The sequence below is a fragment of the Dendronephthya gigantea genome, unplaced genomic scaffold, assembly GCF_004324835.1.
Source record: "Dendronephthya gigantea isolate DGI-Jeju-01 unplaced genomic scaffold, DenGig_1.0 000137F, whole genome shotgun sequence".
NCBI classification, from domain to species: domain Eukaryota; kingdom Metazoa; phylum Cnidaria; class Anthozoa; order Malacalcyonacea; family Nephtheidae; genus Dendronephthya; species Dendronephthya gigantea.
In genome coordinates, this window is record NW_021163147.1 from 344,047 (window position 1) to 355,525 (window position 11,479).

The following is an 11,479-nucleotide window of genomic DNA, read 5'->3' on the forward strand; positions in this document are numbered from 1 at the left end:
TTTCAAATCCACGCTTTTCTTTCATCTTGACAGGAACACTTGGTTGTTAGAGCTGTCTCATGTCCGAAAATTATAAACCCAGGTAATGCTCTAAAAGTAGCTTTCGGTAGGCAAATATTGTATATGAACCATATAAATGTTTGCAAGGAATTACACACAAACGAACACAATGGAAAGTGTGATTGTGACACTGAAAAACTCTTTAAAATTCGTCTTTATTACGTTGGTTCCAACAAGTTTTTCACTGTTGATCGACGATTGATGGATGGTATAATTGTTGATAGTGGTGATAACAAGATAGGAATTCCACGTTGATTAAAAAGCATTTTGATATTGGCTGATGTAGTTTTTCTTAGACTTTAGACTTAAATAGTCACCGGTTGAATGTCTTCAACAACAGATTCGTATACAATGCGTCCCCAAATAACCTAGAGCATCTGTGAATGACGACTTGAAATCAGCACTAGCCATTGATAGCATTCTGAGAACCAGACTTTCAATTGTTCTCTTCTATAATGCTCGCCAACTGATGATTGATTGACTAGAGATTACTTAGGCAGGTAGAGTACACGTTGATTTAGGGGGTATATGGATAAGTAACATTATCTCTATCAGTGCAGACACATCTCTTGTTGAGATTGAATAAGGTTTCTTGATGGATTAATATTGTTTGTTTTTTCAACATGCATTCGTCCATTTTGGAGAACGCAGGTCTCTTCCTGTCCTATAACCAGTCCAATTATAGTGGAGTCGCTATATCAAGGTTTTTCATAGCACTTTGCAATGACACTTCGTTTTAAGCTTCCAATGCTTTTCTTTTAATTTTTAGGAACAAACATACAAGCGTTTTAAATAGTGTTCTCGTGAAAGAACACAATGTTCGCAGAATCCTTTTGACTTTATTAAACTCTTCGCAATCCTTATCTTCCATGTAGATACTCAACACTTTCCGATTATTTTTTAACACAAAACAGTGTTTGATTTAGGGACTGCAATAATAATCCTCGATACGAATTTCACGTTTTGTTTTTCTCAGCAACAAGATATATGATAGCTTTTATACATCAACAATATTATAAAAAGTTGCACTACAGGATCATGAGGCATCGAGCAATTTCCTCGAATATAAGTTGCATTGGAAACATTTTCTTCAGAACAGACATAACTTCAGTTCTTGTCGAAAAACACTTGGTACAGCACAAGAGAGGACGAGACTAGTCTGAAGCAGGAGTTTGGTGAAAGACAAATAAGTATCTTTGCTAATTGACGTGAAAATAAGGATGGACGAACAATACAATACAAATTACACGAGGTAAAGAAAACAACGTATACAAACATATAAAATGAAAGAATGTTATGCACAGGAAGTTTTAATTCCTAATAAATATTCAGGCAAAGATAAAACTGGAAGCGACAGCAATTTTTTGAACGAAACGGATAAGTTATAATTGGGATATTTATGTTAGGACAATGTTACTCAAGACGCAACCACTTCACGACAAAAATAATACAATAATTTGACATTGTAGCGTAAAATAATGAAGAAAACATATTCTTTAGAATGCTACTCATGGCTCTTAGGTGTAAAAAGGTATTGGGCAATTATCACAAAATAATTCTAAAGTGAAACAATCCCCAAAATTGTGGATTTTAAAATTCTGTGTGAAAGTATCTACAATTGTGATGCATACTATTGATCACATAATTCCATAGTTATAGAAAATGTTACACCCGCCCAAAAAAAAAAGGTTGGACATCTTTATATATCGCACTGCATATTTCTGAAGTCTAATAGTCTGATTTGTGCAGTGGCACGTTGTCAAAACTGCATGCATGATATCTAAATTATTAAACCGCTTATATCCAATTTCAGTTGTTTTGTCAAGCGTCAATAAACCAGCTGTTAGCTTCTAATATAACAATTTTGTTGCATGCCTAAATATCGGCAAATATCGCTTTTGTTCAATGGCAACAAGCCTCTCACTTCTGATGGTACCGTTCTTCCACAAGTAATTAAGGCTTAAAACTATAGAATGTTGTTTAATGCATGTAACAAAGTTCTTTGAACAAAAAAAATAAAGAAAAAGAACATACTTGGGCCATTCGGATTACACAATTATAAAATAAATGCAACCCAATGCCCAGTTAAGTATCTTAGGTGTCAAGCCAGATCTTCAGGTATAAAACTCAGAATAAATATCTGTATCATGCATTTGGATCACACAGAGAATTTTACCGAGTTAAAGCAACTCTTTTTGTAGGGTTAAAATAACTTCTTGGTGTAGAGTTATTTTTCTAGAGTTATTTTTACTCTGAAAAGAGCGTTATTTTAATTATCCTTCCAATAATCGGAGTTGAAATAACACTATCTAGAGAGTTAAAAAAAGAAGAAGTTATTTTAACTTCCCAAGGGAGTTATTTTTACTGCATGAGAGTCAAATCAACTACAGTTACGGAGTAAAATTCACTCTAACTTTGAAGTTAAATCAACTCCTGTTTCATGGTAAAATCAACTCGAATTTCGGAGTTAAATAACTCAAAATTTAGCGTTAAAACAACTAAAACGTCGGAGTTAAAATCACCTAAAATTTCAGAGTTATATCAATTCGCATTTCAGAGTTCGCTAAATCAGCGAAAACATCAAATCGCACTTCGCAGTTAAATCAATTCGAACTTCAGAGTTGAATTAACTCGAATTTCAGTCTGTTCAGAGTTAAATGAACTCAAAACTGAAGATTTGAAAGATTCGAGACTCTGGAGTTAAATTAACTCGAAATTTGGAGTTAAACCAATTCCAGCTTCAGAGTTAAATCAAGTAAGACTTCAAAGTACAATCATTCCGAACTTGAGAGTTAAGTCAATTCGAACTTCAAAGTTAAATTAACTCAAATGTAAACCTGTACATAAAGTAAATTTTACAAAAGACAGTGACCATAGACAATCCAGAAGATGTCTTCTGGATTGTTTATGCAGTGACTCTAGCTTGAACTCTTCTCATCTCCCTTTCCCGCGTATTTCATATCCAGGTTCCAAATATGGTCAAAATCATTCCTATGATGCATTTTGGTCAGGCACACTTCGGGCTGTGCTTCGGGTTTCTTTTTCTGTTTTTCAAGACTTTTTTGTTCATGTCGACTGTTGTCGGACTTGTCGCACTGGTTAAAATAATTTAATACACCTTGTCGCTAACTTAGCAAGTCTTTTTATTGAAAGTTACAAGTAGCAACTGCTTAAGGAGACAATAGATGGTGAGTACATTTTTAAAATTTGGTTGGCAAGCATAAACTGCATGGTGAACGTGAACAGCCATAAAACAGCCGCGGCGAAACTAAGCCTAGTAAATTCACACTATCTTGAATTTTTTAATTTCCTTTACGGTTTTTCAAGATATTCCAACAATTTTGCACAGTTTTTTCTATTTTTGAAGTCTTTTTAATTATTTTCAGGCCGTAAGGATTAGGGAATTTACTTTTAACTTTACTTTGAAAACAAAAAATTAAGGCTTTTCATTTATATTAAAAACTTAGTGTATATTTCGTACACATTCGTGAACACAGCCACTGTAGGATATTTAAATAATTTAGTGATAACTTTATGACTTTTAATTGTGTGTGAATCTTGTCAGTTTACGTAAAATATGACTTTGTTTTCGAAAAGGCTAACGTCAAGAGGGGTTTGCATTTTTGTCAAAATACAAAAGTAAAGAAGTTTCAGTGTCTGGGAAGTTTGTAGGAAAATTACCCTTTGAGTGGAAGCATCGTCACCAAAGTCGAGCAAAGTCCAAAGTCTTTACTTATTTTCTACTTCAAAGCATGCTTAAACTTTGCAGGAGCAGGATGTGGAGGGTTTGAAACGGAAATTATCCGAATCGGAAGCCAATGAAACGATAATCAGGCTACTGTTGATGAAGAGGTTGGCATTTTCTATTTATTTAGTGATATTAGTTCATACTAAAATATTTGCACTTTTAAAATACACGATTCCCTCCGGTTGGGAAAAAGGATTATGAAAATTTATAAATGCCCATGTACGCAGGCCCATTGTTAACTTCTGCTTGCATACCATCGTGTAATTTAATAGATTTGTTAACTGTGAATCTTACAAAGATTCAGTTAAAATATAATTAATGAGGAAACATATTTGAATGATGTTTTCATAGTGCATATACATCTATCAATACTGGTATATTTTCCCACTCAGTATACATGCTTGTTCAGTACAACTGAAATTTTGACATAGTAGATTTTTTTGTGTACTGTGCCCATCTTTTGCCCCTGCATGTTGGGCCAAATCGGATTTGACAGGGTCTTTAATGTGATTTGTGTAATTGTGTCTACAGATTTTCGATGCCCAGTCTTTAAGGTTATCCACTAATGAGTTACTAAGAACTATTGGCCTAAAATGTGGACAAATCATTGCAATTAGAAAAGCATTTCCTAGTTCTTTGGATACAAGCACTAAAGAATCTACTGCTCCATGGCCTTAATCAACTATTCCTATGGTATGATTGTGTTTAATATGTTCAGGCAACTACTACTAAAGGATGCAGTCATCTCATTTGTTGTCAACATATCTGATTTTTGAGTCATTTTCTACATTTCCTTTTTTATGTTTTCTTTGCTGCCAAATTATAATGAACACAGACCCCCAATGCAATCATTTCTGCAGAAAAGCAGGAATCTGCCAAAACAAGTCATGTGAGTAATCAATATTAATATATGTCACATATCAATTTCCTATTAATATTAATATATGTCACATTTCAATTTCATATTTTATATAAATATATAATATATATATATATTATATATATATATATATATATATATATATGTATCTTTTGTTCTCTTAAACTACCGTACCACCTACATTTACCCAGTTAAAAAACAAAGGAAGTGCAAAAGCCTAAAAATCTATAAACTTGTACATTATTTTCAAACATACAGTTATAGTTAGCTTAGAAACAGATTTGCCACCTTAAGGCCCTGGTGCAATTTTTCTTGCAACTTGCACTTCAATTCTTCTTTTGGGAGATGTAGATTTGGCAACTACCAAACTTTTGTCTTTATTACGCTCTATTGCAGTTCTTACACTTACATTTTAATGACTCCTCACTAATTTACAGCTCTTTAAAGTAGAATTGCAATGCGAGTTACAAGGAAAATTGTGTGTAACTGTGTAACAGGGCCTTTAGAATTTATACGTGGGAGATAAGTGGGAGGCAAAAAAGATGTTTGCTTTCACCAGTCCACTCCTTATAAGCATCTCATCCACAAATTTTGAAGCAGCAAAATGAAGATCTCTGTTCTGTCATGTAGTATTTTACTGACTGTCATGACTGTCATGTAGTATTTATTTATTCATTTGAATTATTATGTGATATAATATTGCTGATTAATACATGGCAGGTTTAGACACGACCATTCATTTCCATGGAGAAAACTTATTTATTTAAGAGCAAATAGAACTAGGTTGCATGAAATTGCACTTTTTAGAATACTAATTACTAGAAAATCATTGTTGTTTTAATCAACAGAGCAATGCATCAGTGTCCAGTGCTTTTGTGAAAACACCTGAATCTGGAAAAAAGAATATATTATCCATAGAGCTGCCTGAAAAGTCATCGGTAATTAAAGCAATTCTATGAGAAAATAAATCAAATATATCATATATCAAATATATGATATATATATATATATATATATATATATATATATATATATATATACATATATATATATAATATATATATATATATATATATATATATATATATATATTTGTAATATATATATATATATATATATATATATATTTTAGTATAACGTTAGTAATATTTATTTGCATTGCAGTTATCTCCAAGAGTACAACAGGGACTAAGAGAAGGAAAGTTGATAGACAAAGCCAGAAATGAGTATGTCCGAGATGTGTGCAATGTAATCCGTACATTTTCATTGCATGTATATATGTATACATGTACAGTATAGGCATATAGTTAATTGTTCATTGCTATGTTTTTATAATTTCATAACTTGCCCTACAGTTGTCCATGACTTCGCAGATACATCATATAGTCTATTAATCCTCGTGTGTGAAACTTTTAGTGAATTATGCTTACTATATTTATGTAGCTACCCCTATATAATTATAAGCCAATCAGAAAAAGGCCAGTTATATTCAGTCCAATTAATTGGCTGACCATAACTAAGAATGTTCAATTACCCCCTAGGTTTACATGAGTGTAGACAATATGTTTTATTTGCGATTGAAAAGGATCAAATAAGTTATATACTGTTATATTTTCATGTTATAGATTTAAAGTTAATAACTGCATATTTTTATATGTTTTATATACGTGTTTTTAAATAAAGGTGATATTTTAATGATTGGGAGTTGTTTTCACTCGTTTATTGTGTGTGAGTTTAAATAACCCTGCAATACGGATGATGACTCTTTTTGGGGTTAAAGTTACCCTCTTCTTATTTGTTTTATTAACTCCATCGCCAATAGTTAAAATAACTCTATATTCGTTAGAATTAAAGTAACTCTGAAATACGGATTATTCTGTCCCTATTTTTTAACTCCATTTTTAGGGTTAAAATAACTCGTTGCAACTAAGAGTAATTTTAACTCCATATTCGTTAGAGTTAAAGTAACTCTGAAATACGGATTATTCTGTCACCGTTTTTTTGACTCCATTTTTAGAGTTAAAGTAACTCGTTGCAACAAAGAGTAATTTTAACTCTATATTCGTTAGAGTTAAAGTAACTCTAAAATACGGATTATTCTGTCACCGTTTTTTTAACTCCATTTTTGGAGTTAAAATAACTCGTTAAAATTCTCTGTGCAAATACATGTTTAAGGTGAAGGATATGTAACGAAGATAATAATTTATATGCATCTGCTAAGGATTGCGACGAGCTGGTCAACAATATAAACTGTGATCTTGCATGAAAATGTTCGTAAATAGATGTTACAAAATAAGCTTCAAATTTATCAAAAAAGACAAAATATATGTATATTGGATCGTCATTTAATATTAAAAGCAAAATTTTTTATAACCAAATCTTAATTATCTAATAACGTACCAGTCCCGAAAACGGAAAACTACACATGATTGGGAGTTGACATGGATGAAAGGCTCACTTGGGGCAAACAAATAGACCAGATTCCGTGAAAGTTAGGGCTGGGATTGGAGTTATGAAAAGGAAGAAGCTTTTTGTGCCAATAGAAACACTTAAACTAATATTATAATGCTCTGGTACAAGCTTACTTTGACTACGCAGCCCTCTTTGGGACAATTGTGGAAGTGGTCTAAGAGATAAACTTCCAAGACTGCAAAATCGTGCTGCGGGAGTTATAACGAGGTCCACTTTTGATATTCGATTTCTTGACGTACTGAATATGTTAGGCTGGGAATCTTTAGATGTATAAAATAATTAATGATCATGCCGCTCCAAATTTAAGACAGTGGTAATGTAATGAACAATGTAATGAAGGCAATCGTAATGTAATACTAACAATAAAATTCAAATATAAGGTAGCTATCAAATAAGTTTCAAATATAAGGGATCTTCTTCCTTGATGATAATTGTTTTTTAAATATACCCTGTCCGCTTATACGTTTTTGTATTTGCTTTAGTCTTTGTATATGCCTGTTAGTTTCTGTATGCTTTATGTAATTTTTATGTAACCATTATGTATCTTTTGACATGCCCCTCATGAAAAAAAACCATGTTGTTGAGGCTAGCATGTCTAAATAAAGTTTTATGTATGAATGTGTGTCTGTATGAATGTAAGTGTATTATTGTCTTGAGTGTGTAACTGGAGCAATTCAACTGATCACAACACAGTAAAGCTGCTATGTCCCTTTTTTGTGCTGGAGTAACATGTAACATGCAGATTAACATTCCGAACAACAAACATCCACTCTCAGGTAAATTTCCACAAGCATATTCCACCTATTTCAAAATGGTTGGAACCAATGGTTCCAATCATATTGTCTGGCAACACAACAGTTCACATGAACCAAGTGTAATTACTTTTAGTTTAGTGATACTGAAAATTAAAAACAATTACACTGGAGCTATAGCCTCAATATATGTGTGCAGTCTGCTACAGTGTAAATATATTTGGAATAGAATTCACAGACTAGTGGTATAGTATTCATGGACTAGGGGTATATGAATGTGGTTAAGTAATTCTTCCAACAATTACACATGCATTGACAGAATTGCTTAGTCAGAATTGGAAATTTTGGAGGTAACTATGATGTGACTGCACAAAATGTAGTTACAGTTTTATATAACTAGCCGAAAATCTTTAAAGCCACAACAAATTAATTAGCTAGACATTTATGCCTAAGGCTAAGTACTGTGAAATAGGTGATACAATTAAACAAAAACAAAAAAAATAAATTACTTAACCATGGCATCAGATTCATCATCATAAATATCCCAACATTTTGTGGTCACTTTAAGATCTGTTTTACCTAAAAAAAGAAATTCCAACATTTTTATTGTGAGATTCTAATAATTTCTCCAGATTCAAAAAATCACTCAAATTAATTTACAGGGTTGTAATTGTATTAAGCAACACAGAATGAATTCCAGAATTTTAAAGAGACATATTGAGACGACCGGCCTCCAGGGGCCCGTTGTAACATCAAGCCCATTTAGCTTAAACGGCCTGGTAGAAATCCTAGTTAGGATCTTATATAAGATCTTATTAAGATCTTGCATAAGATCTTGCATAAGATCTTACAATACAATCCTATAGGATCCTATAAGATCTTATAGGATCTTACATTAAGATCCTATAGGATCCTATAAGATCCTATAAGATCTTAAAGGATCTTAAATAGGATCTTAAGTAGGATTTTAAAGATTCCTATAGGATCCTACAAGTATCTTAATTAGGATCCTGGGCAGGATCTTATAAATTCCTAAATATTCTTTTAGGATCCTAGGCAGGATCTTATAAATTCCTAAATATTCTTTTAGGATCCTAGGCAGGATCTTATAAGTTCCTAAAGATCTTTTTAGGATCCTAGGAATGCAGAATCGAAGCTTGATCTTAAACATAATCTCTAAATTGATTACATAAATAACACAACACAAACATGGTAAATTGTATTAAATAATGTTTATTTTTGCATTACATAAAAAATTACTCAATCAAAATATAAGACAAATATTACCCCAGATAAAGTTCAAATTAATGTTCATCTTTTTAGTCTTTTAGTTCTGTAGACATTGATATTTTTTTGTTCTGTCTTACTTTGTCCAGGCACTTCTGATTGAGACTTTGCCGAATTTCAGGCCATCCATTGAGTTGCCTTGTCCCCATTCTTCACCATCACTGACTCTATTTGACATAATAAAAAGAGGAAACAGGATTAGACTACAGTGCGTGGAAGCAATCTAGGCTTCAATTAGGACAAAATGCAGAAATTAAGCGCTTGTCTTCAAAGTGATTTGGCTACTCATGAAAACCTCCTGTGCTTACCCAGAAAAATTATTTTGCGGTAATGTCCACCAGTAAATTTGTCCCTTTGAAAACCTAAAATGTATAGAGTTTAGAAAAAGAATAATCACATGATTGTTGAATACACCAATTTGTCATAATGCACAATTGAACACCAATTATGGATAGTTATACTCTGAAATGAAATGATGGTTATTTTGTCAAATGAAATTATTGTTACCTTATGGATTCAGAGTCGTCAGTTTGCAAAATGTTTTCCCCTTGCAAATGGCTTAACAACATTGAGATGGCCCTAAAATATAAACAATAAAAGGCTTAGCACAGCTATATCAACAAACACCATGTAATGCAGAAATGTGAGACTTATCTCATGTTCAGGTGGATAATCCAGATCCATCTGATAATATGCTGTTGTGAACACATTTTTCATAGTAGTCCATACACCAGTGCCTAAGGAGTACCATATAACTTTGAAGAATTGGCCCTAAAATTAGAAGAGATTTATGAATCAACTTCTAGAATCTAGCTAGCTAGACCTTAATTTTGAACAAATTTCATATTCAGAATCAATATAATATATAACAAGCTCATGTTATAACAGCAGCATTCAAATTATAGCCAGTCAATGCTGTCTTACTGGCAATGGATACATATTTAGGTTAGTAAGATACATACATAGTTAGTAAGAAAGAAATCGAAGAATTCGCGCAACGCCGCAACAGTCAACACACAAATATTCATTAAGTCGGAATTTACCTTCGATAAGAGACGCTGCCTCGGGAACTTGCCTTCATATTTCTTTCAACAAAGAAATCGCACAATTGGCCATTTTTTAAAACACTAAAATTGTGTCGAAAGTATATAAAACGCCAAGCGAAGGAAGACAGACGAAGTGAAATAACAGTTTACAGTTGTAAAATGGCGCGTTTGAAATTTGAATTTGACGCAGTGCTTCCATACACGGAACTGTGCTTCCCTTGAAATTTTTTAGTTATCGCAGACGCAGAGGACTACATACCATACCACTGCTACATAACTCTGCTACATAACATACATTATACATAATACATATTATATCATTAAACTGTGATATCATGATATAGTAGATATACATTATCTTTCGTGCATGTGTAGTTGCATGTATGTTGGGTACTTGGGCTGTATATGATAAGAATATGTATAAGAATTTGGTAAGATCGTAAGGAGATCCTGTAAGAATTCCAAAAGATCTTGAAGAATCCTGTAGGAATATAATAAGATTTTAAAAAAATCCTGTAAGAATACAATAAGATTTTTAAAAAATCTTGTAAGAATATGGTAAGATCTTAAAAAGATCCTGTAAGAATTTCATAAGATCTTGAAGAATCCTGTAAGAATATAATAAGATCTTAAAAAATTCCCGTAAGAATACAATAAGATTTTTAAAAAATCCTGTAAGAATATGGTAAGATCTTAAAAAAATCCTGTAAGAATTTCATAAGATCTTGAAGAATCCTGTAAGAATATAATAAGATCTTAAAAAATTCCCGTAAGAATACAATAAGATTTTTGTAAGATTATGGTAAGATCTTAAAAAAATCCTGTAAGAATTTCATAAGATCTTGAAGAAACTTGTAAGAATATAATAAGATCTTTAAAAAATCCTGTAAGAATATGGTAAGATGTTATTAAATAGATCCTGTAAGAATTTCATAAGAATATATATATCCAAAAAATCCTGTACAATATATAAATATTGAAGAAAGAAATCCCATAAGAATTATAAGATCTCAGAGAAATCTTTAGTTTTTATTGTGTGATATTTTAAAAGCAGGACAGGATTGGGGAAACTACATTTTCCCAGTTCCCAGTACATATTTTATTATTTATGATCAGATTATGCTCCTGTAAGAATTTTAAGATCTTATTTAGAATCCTGAATAAATTAGGATTTTCTGTTTAGGATCAGTCAATATCTTAAGTCATTTCAGATCTTTTAGGATCTTGGACAGGA

The 11,479-nt window shown here is 32.1% G+C and overlaps 2 long non-coding RNA genes across 2 annotated transcripts; one reads left to right on the forward strand and one right to left on the reverse strand.

Moving 5' to 3' along the window:
- The first annotated feature begins 3,781 nt into the window (after window positions 1-3,781).
- Window positions 3,782-6,055, forward strand: LOC114536490. Its single transcript, XR_003688453.1, has 5 exons — window positions 3,782-3,912; window positions 4,340-4,501; window positions 4,644-4,697; window positions 5,537-5,626; window positions 5,853-6,055. It is a non-coding gene; the product is annotated as an uncharacterized LOC114536490 (long non-coding RNA).
- A 3,096-nt stretch (window positions 6,056-9,151) lies between these two features.
- On the reverse strand, window positions 9,152-10,435 carry LOC114536491. Its single transcript, XR_003688454.1, has 4 exons — window positions 10,243-10,435; window positions 9,707-9,970; window positions 9,508-9,561; window positions 9,152-9,366 (listed from the first exon to the last, which is right to left on the reverse strand). It is a non-coding gene; the product is annotated as an uncharacterized LOC114536491 (long non-coding RNA).
- Window positions 10,436-11,479: the final 1,044 nt, after the last annotated feature.